General features: G+C 38.1%; 1 protein-coding gene across 5 annotated transcripts in view; it reads right to left on the reverse strand.

Annotated features, from left to right (window-relative positions):
• Positions 1-962: 962 nt before the first annotated feature.
• C4H4orf50 (chromosome 4 C4orf50 homolog) overlaps positions 963-12,448 on the reverse strand; it is an 81,464-nt gene continuing 69,978 nt past the window's right edge. For all 5 annotated transcript variants that reach the window (XR_004253225.1, XR_004253226.1, XR_004253227.1 and 2 more), the window contains one exon: positions 963-4,214. The gene's annotated coding sequence lies outside the window, so the exon portion shown is untranslated. The remainder of the gene's footprint in view (positions 4,215-12,448) is intronic.

Genomic DNA, 12,448 nt, shown 5'->3' on the forward strand with positions numbered 1-12,448 from the left:
AGTGAGAGTTACAAATCTGTGATAATCATCAAGTAGACTTTGTGACTTCATTACAATCCTGTATCCCCCTAGTTACACTGAAATTTAATACATATATACAGTTCATATCCATGACATATGTTTTAGAGTGGAAATCTTTGCTGAAAAGTTATCTGTAAGGTTTTACTGGAACAGATCAAAGCAAGAGAGGCCCCTTTAATGTTACTGAAAATTCTCAGTTAGCTTCTCCACTTTGACACCAAGAAGTTTAAACTTTTTGTATTTATTTACAACCCCGCCCCCCTGAAAAAAAAACACACCTAAGTTGGTACATCTGTTTAACAAGTATCAAGCCATAAACCCCAGCCTTTTTGTGCATCTTCTGGCACCTCTTCAAGGAAGGAACCCAGTTTGCATCCCTAACAACTTCTCTTCATGACTTCTGGTTACCATCACACTGGTGGCTGTGCAGAAGAGTTAAATATCTGCACAGCAATAGTGCTCAAAAGGCAAGATCTCCATTCATCCCAGATTTCTCATTAATACCTCAGGAGGTGGGGAAATATCTTTGTTTCAGTCCAATGTGAGTAGTGAATCTTTACTCCTTATTTAATTTACATGGTTTCTTTTTCTAAATTCCAAACAAAAGACAGAAGCCTAATTTATAAACAAGCTATAAAAATCTGTTCCATGCTGTGTCTTGTCTGACGTACTGTGAGCCATGTAATGATTTTCTTTGAACTATTTACATATTCTTTAAGACTTGTTTGTCATCACAGGGAGCAAAATAGAGAACCACCACTTTGAACTCTCTGATTCTCAGGCCCACATTTTTTTTCTACTTTTCCTTTTTTCCCAATTTCCTTTTTTTTTTTTTTTCTTCTTTTTCTTTTTTTGGTAGCTCTGTACCATCAAATTACTCCTAATTCCTAGAAGACAAAATTCCCCCCCCCCCCCCCCCCCCCCCCCCCCCCCCCCGTGCTAAAAGCTTATTCATTTTTTCTTAAGATCCGCTTAGGACCATCAGTGAGTACATGAATTGCCTCACACATGCTTTTTATGTATTGGTTTTTATGCAAAAAGTGGTTTTGTCCTGTTACTTACATTTTTCTTCATTTTATAGAGGACAAAACCAAAATTCAGAGAGTGGAGAAATGCAAATATTCAGCATCGGTTGGTGCACACTGCACAGTAACCTCCCATATTGGAATTTACATTTGCATATTCATATTCCAATAGCAAGAGTCTGTTACATAAAGAAATAACAGTGAACAGAGATTTATACCACAGATCCCAACAATGCCAAATAAAGGTAGGTCTCCACAACTACTCTTTTCCACTCCTATGCGTATAGAAAACATTAAACAGAGTGTGATGCTTTAGTACCTATCAAATGTGAGCACTTATTTAGCCAAGTAGAAGACAGCATGAAATCTTGGTCCCAGGGAGAAATTTTCCCAGTGGAAATTTGCTGGACACTTCATTGGTTCAAGTGTTTCATCTAATACATTTAAACTTTTTTTGTTTGTTTGTTTTTTGTTTTTTTTTTGGCTTTACCTTCAACTTGCAAGTCAATGTCAAATAATGGTTTGTGCACGGATGCCAACATAGAACTTGTTAGATGTATTTTTAATTCACATCCTACATAAGAAACAGTATACTTTCTTTCCTAAGAGGGACAAAAATTCCTGTCCATAATCCCATAGCTACTGATTTCTAATGCAAATATGTTTGGAGCCAAAGGCACAATATATTTTAAAGGAACTCTGCTGAAGCAGGAAAGAGGTTTGAGCAAATTTCTGTAATCCTCATGTCTGTTTCCCCTCTGCCTCCTTAAGGCACTAAAGGATTTCCAAAGGATTAGTGGCAAAACCCAGCATGCACATGTCCCTCCCTCCACCCCACAACCATGGAAAATTCAAATACTGAAATCCTTCATCTGCAAGTTAGAAATGCAGGTAGATTTGTGAAGCACAGATCAGGGCTTCCACTTTTTAAAAGTCTACAAGGACAAACATCAGCCATGCCTTAGCATAAGGTTTAACTTGGGAACTGAAGTGTGTATGTGAAATATTTCCTGGCAATTGTATTATTCTGAATGTAACGTGATTATCGTGCAGGAGTCAATCACTGTACTCCCAGCATATGCCATACATATTGGTGTGAAGAACAGAATTCAGGCTCTCAAGGTTGCATAAGGAGCTGTGGAAATACTCTAAGCTGCATTTTCAATATCTTGTGATGCTCTATACAGTACAGTATATGGGAATAAACGAACTGCCAAATAAATCCTCATGTAATACTGCCCATTTTGTCCACATAGGGTGACAGAAGAAGGCTGTATTTACTTAGTCAGAACTTAGCAGCGTCTCAATTCTCTGCCTGTAAGGAATTTGGTCAAAGCAATATTGTGCATATAAAGCAATCCGAACAAAGTGCCCCATTTTGCATTCTGAGAAAGTTTAACACAAAACAATGATACATGTAAAGCAGCGCCTGGCACATTTGCCATAGACAGCACATCTAAACAAGTTAGCTCCTGCTTAGTGAAAGGAAACTGAACAGACTCTATGGCAACTAGACAGCACTTTCCACCATAAGGCAACCAGAAAATAATAGCTAGGCTCTCAGCCTCAGCTGATAATCTCACATTAAAAACTTTACCGCTTTATTACAGCAATTTCAGGTAAAGTTGGGATTTTAATTGCCAATCCTCAGCCACATGAAATGCACCCACTGGTCTACCAATTTAAATAATAAACAGGATTTTCCAATATTGGTAAGATGATTTTCATATTAGAAACTGGCAGAATTTAAAGATCAATGTGGTACAAACCTCAAGGAATGATGCATGCTTTATATTCCTTACACTAATCATTTTAAAATGAAACTGAATGGCAGAAAACCTAAGATGTCACAAAATGTACAGGCTCATTATCAACATTTATAACTCATGGTGGGAGATTATGCATAACTACTAGGAAAGAGGCATGATGTTTTAGATCTGCACTTAATTCAAAAGTAAGAAGTAGGGTTTAATTGCCTGAGAGTTGTGGAAATGATACATGTTTTCAGGTGGAGGGAATGCACATGGAGAGAAACCTACACATATGTCATTGCTTTATTTTAAGAACTTGTAGTTAAGTTTCAAGTGTTACCATGCCAACGTGTCATCTTGTTACTAATCATAATCTAGAAATGCACATTACATTAATCTGATTTGGGATTCCACAGTTTATATGCTTCTGCCTCCTTTCAAAGAATATCTGCTATTACTGAGAGACAAAGCTTTGTAAAGACCAGCACATACTAGCAGCTAGCTCAACATTAAAAAAAAAAAAAAAATCATAAAATAGTTATCAACACTGAAAGTGCATTACACTGTAAGGGAGTGTCTTGGAGAGCAGTACCCATAGCTACTCCCACTCAGGTCAACCTGAGTATTGCCTTCAACAGTGCTGTGTGCAAGCTTTAGTTAAAAAAGGAATGTACATATCCATACAACCACTTATGCACAAGTGTCCACATCTCCCTGCCTTCACAAATAGGTATTCAGATATGAATAGCAGGGGACATGGGTGCATAAATGTATTTTATACATAGTGATGCAAAAACATTTTGCAACTACATGTAATATTACCAACCAGTGTGCACAAAAACACCTATTTTTGAGGAAAAGCATGTATGCATATGAATAACTTATCCAAAAATAAAATTCAGTGTGGCCTATTCATACGGTTGCAATAATCAATCTAGTGTAGTATGACACAGTGTTTTGATGTTCCAAGTGCCTCCTCAATTCCTACTTACCCTTTTAAAATCTCATTTCATAGCCAGCACCTCAAGTAACGTGTCCTCAGAATTACTCAGCATCCTAACTCAGATCAAAGCATTGTTTAGGGATTCTCAAGACCATACGAGGCTGAAGATATTACATGCCCCCATAAGCAGACCCATAAAGACAGGTCTGTACTTAACAAAGAATTTTCTTTAAAATGCAAATGCTTAGATCCTAAGAAAAACAAACAAACAAACAAAATCTCAAACCACACATCAGTTTGGCTCACAAGGCCAACTTTCACTACAGTTTGTGGCTAAAACATGGCAGATGGTAAATCAGTGCAGCTTCTCAATTTTCCCATAATGAAGCAGCTGTGGTAACCTCCAGGTCAAAGAACTTTTCAGTGTTCCTTCAGAGCAGTATTGCTTCTTCTGTGTGAGCGATACATTGTTCCCTGGATAAGAAGAAGGTGAAAATACAAAGAGAAAAACGTAAGAGAAGAACCTGGATTTCCACAATTTAAAGAAACATTATTCATTTAAGGCCAAAATAAAATATTTGGAAAGTAGTGTGCCTTGGTGCTTCCATAAAAACACAATAATTCCAGCATTAAGAGAACACGTTGTGGAAACTGAATTGTTTTAAACACATCAAGATGTTCTCCCATGATTCACTGATTTTAAGATGAAAAGTATATCCTATACTTTTGCTACTTCTTCCTGTAAACAAATTCCTCTCATCCATTTATCAATATGAGAAAGAACAATTCCTGCCATCTTCCCAACACTGTTTCATAGCATTAGCTGGGATCCACAGAAATAGACTTTTGGATAAAGTTCATTCCAGGGATGACAACCATCACAAATCCAACCTTCCAAGTAAACTCTATTTCTATGCCTCTTCCCAGAATAACTTCAAATTCATCATTTGAATCCTCCTTCAAATATCAAGTTTCAAAGTCTGGCTTTGCATTTTCCAATGGGGAATCATTATTACTGTTAAATAACATCAGTGATGCATTGCCTGCATTTGTTGGCTAAAACATCATATCTGTTACAGAAACATACATCTTAGTATATCAAGAGCATGGGAAATGATATACACATACAAAATTCTAAAACATTGATATATTGTAATCGTTATTATAATAGCCAGCTAGTAATAGTAATTTACTGTCATTAATAAAACACCTCCCATGTGTCCCAAAGAATAAAATCAGAAACTGGGAGGGAAAAAAAAAAAAAGCCTTTATGGCTTGTACCTTAGGATAGGAAAACTTTTCCAAGCAGGAAGAGGAAGAACAGAACTAGAAAAAATATCTTGCAGAATGAGGCAGAATAATACTGGGGAGGCCATAATTTTTGGAGAAGAAGCTATGTGGGATATTGTAGGAAACAAAAACAATAGGGTATGCAAGAGACAGTAATTGAGCCAGAAGTGTGCTGGCCATGCAAGAGCTTTCTGCAGACTTCTTAAGATATTACACTTTATATCTGCTGTAGGTGTATCCAAACCAGTTTTTGGAGTTTCCTCTCTTTTCATGGTCACATAGAGCCCTAAGCTGTACTGCCAACAAGCAGGTTATTGCAGGTTATTCTTGTCCTCAGGTGAAGAAAGGGAAGGCTACAAGATTGCTGGTACTAGGCTAAAGAATCACAGAATCATTTAGGTTGGGAAAGACCCATGAGTCAAGCCCAACCATCACCTAATGCTATCAGTCAGGAACATATTCCTGTTCCTTGCCTTCCACTAACAGAAAATCTCTTCTCTGTTATCCTGTCAGTGCACACAGAAACTATACAGGATCAGAGAGATGAGTCCCTAGGACCTCCTAAAACTCATCTTATTTTAGAAGATAGAGAGTTTGCACTTTCAGCCTTTCATGTGCTTGCACAGGAGCCACCCATCATTGCCAGTATTTACTGACTATTTCAAAGGGAAAACAGTTCTTAACGTATCAGGTCTGAAAACTGGTATGGCCAGAATAATAGAGTCTGATTCAAACTTCATTAATTCAATGATCATACTTTTTTTTATTGTTTTGCTTTGTTTTGTTTTCACTTCAGTGACCACATTTTTGTCAGCCACCAATTTAAATTTAAATCAAATTCTCCAATTTTCTAAAGTCAACATTAATGGATATTTGTGAAACAGGCACTGCAAAACTTGGGAGCATTTACAGTCTTAAAGTCATTATTCGCATAAATTTCTTTCCATTTGTATAGCTTGTTTCTTCAAAGTTAATAATCAATTAAGTTTCTTATTTTTGTCACTCTTCACCTTCTCTTTCATGTTACTTTCATTGTTCCTTCCCATATGAACTTATTTATCCCTCATTTTATTCTCCACTCCAGGTCTTTTTGCAGTCTTATTTTCCTGACATATTTATTATTCACCCACCTCCTCTTCTTTTTCTTCATACCACTTATCTAACTCTAAGTAATATTTACTCAAAGTAAATGACTACTGAACTGTTTTGTAATTCCTCTTGTCAGGGAGGATATCTCTTTTGTGAAATGCTTGAGGCAAATAAAGAAGGTCTTCATGATGTCACTGTACCAAAGAAAAGTATCAACCAAGCATGTGCAGTGCATAAGCACAAAGGTGCAGTTTCCAGCAGGGCTTCACAGTGATTAAAAACCAGCTGAGTCTTTATCAACAGTGAACCTATAAGTTTCAGCATGGGTATTTCTGGTGCTCAGAAATCTGCTGGCTTCCTGTTCTTTGTTATGGCTAAAGCACTTGCTTGAGCAGCGATGCAGAGGCTGGATTCATGCTCCTCCACATCACAAAGGGAGCAAAATCAATTTCAGTCACCAGCACAAAGAACTGCTAATGCAGAAGGTCATTAAACAAAACTGATTTCTTCATGACATTGAAGCCTTAAAGGGAACCTTACAAAATAAAAATATGCTCCACTGCCTAAGCCAGGGTTGAATCATTCCCAACATAGCAAAGATCAGCGATCCATTTTCATGTGCCCACTTGATGTTCTTCAATCTTTTATAACCTCTGTGTAGTGCCTGGATTTATTTGTTCTATCTGCTCCGTACAATACCCATCTATCCTTGTTCATCATGCACTAAGTCTCAGGAAACTGTAAGATCATAGGAAGGACACAATTTTCTTCTGATTCTCTGAAAGAGAGCATGAAAACTTGTGATACCTCTGTAAAAAGCATATCAAAATGATGTCTGCTAGCTTTCCAAGTATTTGAGGTGAATTTAGGCAGTGGACCATCATGTAATTCCAACAGTATCACTCTGCTTTTTGACTAATCTTAGCCAATGCATACTGGGAATATTTGCTGATAATAACTAACACAACATCAAAGACCTGAAGTCACCAATACACAGTGAGTGCTTTATGCCTCAGCTCTGATATACAGATGTACACAATGGTACACCATTGTGTTTTTGTTGTTGTTATTATTATTAGAAGTATTTAAAGGAAAGAAAGTGAAAAATTCAAGGAATTAATAACATGTCTTTATATCCAACAAGGACATGCATATAATCTGTGAACAAACGTTTGAAGAATATACAGTGAACACCTGAAAATAATGTATGCTGCAAAATATAAAATATTTACTCTGCTCTGTTTTGGCCGTTACTAAGCATCACATATTATCCCCTCTTTGGTATCATTGAAGCACCACTGGGTTTTACCATTGTTCTGGAGCTACAGCGGCACAAATGAGAGAAAATGGCAGGCATGAAGGCTTGTGATGTTCTTCAGCATTTGATAATAAAGTTAAAGATAATTTACTTGGTCTGACTAATATAATCATGAGCATCCAGTCATTTTTATAATTTCTATTAATTACAGAAAATTAAAAGTCTGTGGCATATGTCTTAATAAAAAATGATCTACCATAAATTGTTTCATGTATGTCTCATAGTACAATCTGATTTCATAATATAAACTTCTTTTTTTAGACAAAGTTTTATTATCTGAATATAGAAAAACTGGTGAAAGAGATTGCAGGAAATAAGATGTTGCAAAGCTGCTTTTTACCACAATACACATGGGATCCCTCAGCCATTTGGTAAATAAACGTTGTTTAACCAAAAGCATGCTGATCTTCACAAAAATGTTTGATTTCTGTACTTGGAAAAAGAAAATCAAATAGTATTTGATGTGGTCTTCTCATTCACAACTTGCTGTTTATAAAGTTAATTTTTAATTGATGGATTCATGTTGGAGCTCAAGAGGTGTGAATCTCATTAAAATCTGAATGGAGACATATTGATCCCAATTACAACTAAAGGCCAACAGAGCTTGGCTATATCTCAGAGGAAAGGAAAAGCTATGCCAATTGCATCCCACGGGAAAAAATAAAACAAAAAAACAAAAACCCACCACCACCACCACCACCAAAAAAACCACAAACCAACAACCAAATAGCCATGGCTGCTTGAAACCATAAATAAATTATATTACCTTCTGTTAGAAAATGAAATCATGGTAGTCTAATTTTTTGTACTTAATAAAGGTATTACATACTAAATTGTGTTATATTTATAGATCTGATTCAACATCGTTGCTCTGGATTTATGTCAGTTTATTTCTTTTCAAACTAACAGAGTAATTCTGGGAAAAATTAATTCATGCAGTGATGAATGAGGTTTGTTTTAATCAAATTCTATGCAAAATGCATTACTTTCATTAACAGTTGAATCTGGTCAATATAAAACATATGAGAAATGCTATTTAACGGTATGTAACTTTTCAGGAAAACATAACACACACTCATATTCACACTCTTTGGACAATTTAGGAGTCTTAATTGGGGTTGGGTAACCACAGTGACCAGGTGATGCAAATTTAAATCTCACAAATGGGCATGGAGAGTTGAATTCACCTCTGTGCTGAGCACCATCCTGGAAGTTTATTTCTTCTAATAATGACAAAACTATATATATATAAAATATATATAATATATTTGCATATTTGCTTTCAAAAATATCTTCTAAAATAACATCCTTGCAAATACTTCTTGTTCTGATGCAAGACACCCAGCTTTGACAGACTAATGCTTACAGAAGAATCCCAATTCCTAACCTCCTGCTTATCAAATATTCCAGAACTTTGCAGGCGGGCAGCAGTAACACGTAAACTTACAAGATCATTCTCTAACCCATAGTCTTGAAAATGCAGCCAAAGCAAGCCAGCTTGCCAAGGAGCTTAGTGTGAAACATGCTGGTATGAAGCAGTCCAAAAATTGGAAATGACAAACTAAGAAACCTTAAAGTCTGATCACAGATTGTTGAGAAACACACAGACAAAAGATAAAACCAGCTGGATTTTTTTTTTTTTTTTAATGATAATGAGTTCACCCAGTGCTAGTCCTAGTTAAGGAATGGCCCTATTCCAATTTACAATAAGAAGCAATTAAACCACCTTTATTTTCAAAGCATCTTCCACAGGAAGATGTTTACTGATTTGATTTTCCTTTACAGATACCACTCCATTTATACACTCCAGACCTTTTACTAGCCTTGAAAATCTATTGACACTTATTAATGTATGGGGTCTCTTCATCCTAAGGTAAATTGAGGTCATGAACTTGGTGTTATTTACGTCTCTTTACATCTCTCATTAAGACAGTTATAATGGATTTAAAGGCTCATACAAGAAGAGCACAGCACCCTCAAATACAACAGCAGTATGGCACTATGTGTGTGCTTTAGCACCATAGTACATCCAGTTGCAACTAGAACACACAGTGTTTATTTCAGTGATGAACATCTTCCACCCAGGTTGACACACAACACTTGTGCAGCCCTAAAACCCCTAAACATGCAAATAGAAGCACAATCAGCTCAGTTATTTCCAAACCTCTGGGGCTGGTGGGCCACTCCTTTTCCCTACAGGTTCTCAGAGAGATATCCCTAACATCATAATCTTAAAGATAAGATTCTGCCACTAATGTGCAATTCAGTTTTCTCAGAACTGGAACAGATGTACTTAGAGCAAGTAACAGATACAAAGCCTGTAAAAAACCATGCTTCATTTGCTGGGTTTGATTCAACCTCCTTGCAGCAAGGCACTGTAAACTGAATCAACAGACAACGAGGGGAAACCCTGTGCCTCAGAGTGGGTCTGTGGGCGATGCTGGGGAAGCCAAGGAGGTAAGTGCAACCATAACATTTGAAAGACCTGCTGGCAGAAAAGAGTACACATGAGCAGGAAAACATAACATCTTTGGAAGTAGAAGCCATCTGGGCCTTTCAGTCTCGGGAGAATGCTGTCTCTTTACCAGATGATCTTCCCAGACAGACATATTCATATTTCCATGGGTAAAAGCTACCCAGAAGACCAAGGGTTGCATTCATCTACACCACAGCAACCTTTGTGCCAGAGGGGTTTTGTCATGGGAAGAGCACCACTGTGCCTGCAAATGTGGGGCTGCCGTTGTCCTTCAGGATGTTTGGTGATCTGGAAAACACCACAAACGTCCTTCAGAAAAAAACATTCATTTAAATTATTTGAGTTAGGGAAAGTCACAGACATTTTCTTTAAAAGTCAAGGTCATTAAGAATGGCTCACTCAATATAAGACAAGATTTTATGACTCACAGGAGACCAGGAAAAATCATCAGCAACACTGAATATTTAGAGAATAATGTTTAGTCACCAAAGACACTTCAAGAGTTATTGTGACCTCCTTAAACACTTTTTTTTTTTTTTTTTTTTTAATTGCTGCAGCAGAGCTGTAGCAGTAACAAAGAAATATCTTCTCCTTAAATGCACAGTCATACGAGTAATTGATCAGCAGGTTTGCCTCGCTGCTGTCAGCATAAGAAAAATGGGCAAGTAAATTCACATTTCATCAAGGCATTTTAGATCTCACTACCCCTTCAGCCATGCAGGGGAAAATGATGTATGCTCATCCAGAACAGATAAGGTAGCATCTGAGATAAGGATTTCTAGATGCTCTGCACACCACAGCAAAAGCTTGGGAAGACAGGAGCACACAAACATTTGAAATTTTTATTTATTTTTATTTTGATTTATCTTTACAAAGGCCTGTTGCAAGCCAGAATAACTGCTAGAGTAGGCAGGATGTTTTTTTTAAGTAGCAATCAAAAAAGTATCACTACAATAAGAAATCAATGGGAAATCATAGGCTTTCTGTGGTTGTTTCCTCAACCTGCTGCCAGACCAGCCTGCAGAAGATTTGTTAGGCAGCCTGCACAGCCTTGTCTGCTGCAGGCAGTGGGTGTAGGGCCTTGGACACCCCACAGGTCAGCCGGACAGTCCCCTAGTCACCTGGAAAGCTTAAGGACCAACACCAAATTTTGCTCAGAGGCAGCGATCTAAAGTCTGCAGAGTTTAATAAATGATTTTATTCCAAATCTAACTGCTTTAAATATATTGATGAAAGAAAACCATATGTTGTTCCCATCGATATTTACGGAGGCAAAACAAGTTTCCCTGGTCAAGCTTTACCCCTGTAGTGGAGGATTCAGCATTCAGCATATGACCTCCATAGAAAGAAGTCAATATTTTACATTCCTGTCCCCTTGAGCACTGAAAAATTTGGAAATCAGACAAAATGAACACAGTGGCCCAGATTCTCTCTGTCATTTGGGCAGCTTTGCATTGCATCATTAGTCCTAATTCACCCTACAGGGGCCATCATGAGCCTCAAAGTCTGTTGTACTACCATCCTCCTGCTCCGTGGCTGGAAAAAGTGACAACATGCTCACCCTCCAGGGACCTCTGACTGCTGAAATGTCACTCTGTAGCTGTGGATAAGTATAAATTACAGCAGGCTTTAGGCTGCTATAACTTATACTGGGGACATCTATTGAATTTTAAGTACATGCTTGGGACACACGTGCCCAGACAATTCTCCTATCTGTGCTGGACCAATATCTCTACTCAGACACAGACTTCAAGGTCAGCCATAAAGTAAGCAGGGGAAAAAGTGCAGGGTGCCAACACATATTTCATCTGCCTTTGCAGTACCATCATATCAGCTGCTAGGCTTCCTAGAATACACATGTCCTCAAATACCATAAGGAAAATGAGGATTTGTAGGCCATCAAAGTACAGGCAGCCTGGCACTATGTGAAGAGCTGCTGCTGACCTGCATCCCAGCTACAGAGCTACGTAAAGGTGGGGGTGGCAAGGAGTTGATTTCCAGGCTGCTGCTTGACCCAGCATATGGTTATATATGGGCATAACCAGTAAATCCCAGACCAGCGCAGAGATGATCCCAAACTAGCAGAGCCACTAGGAAGACGTACACATCTCTTTATCCTCTCTTCCTCCTCACTGAGTTTTGCATGCACTATATCTAAAGCAAGGGGCTGCAGGACCTCCATGATCAGGTGCTGGCATGTAGGGGTTTTCACATGGGGGTACTAAAAGCGGTCAGAAACACTTTTCACAGAACACTGGATTTTGATGAGGCTGCAGAAATCACGCCTGATTTCCTGCCAGGTCCTCTTCCCTGGTCTTCAACAGCACTGCTGGCAGATTGACAGGGAGTGGGAGTTTGAAAAAAGTTATTGCTCCAGGATCGCCTCAGAGATTGCAGAGCTCCTAAGCTGTTGGCTCTTCTACAGATCTCATTAGGCAGCTTGCCAAGAAACTCAGTGGAGTATCCCTGCTCGTAGACTCCAAGGCTGCCAGCTCCCTGTTAGCCCACCATGCAGAAGGACAAGAAGTAAGAGTC

This window comes from Aythya fuligula, chromosome 4 (assembly GCF_009819795.1).
Source record: "Aythya fuligula isolate bAytFul2 chromosome 4, bAytFul2.pri, whole genome shotgun sequence".
Lineage (NCBI taxonomy): Eukaryota > Metazoa > Chordata > Aves > Anseriformes > Anatidae > Aythya > Aythya fuligula.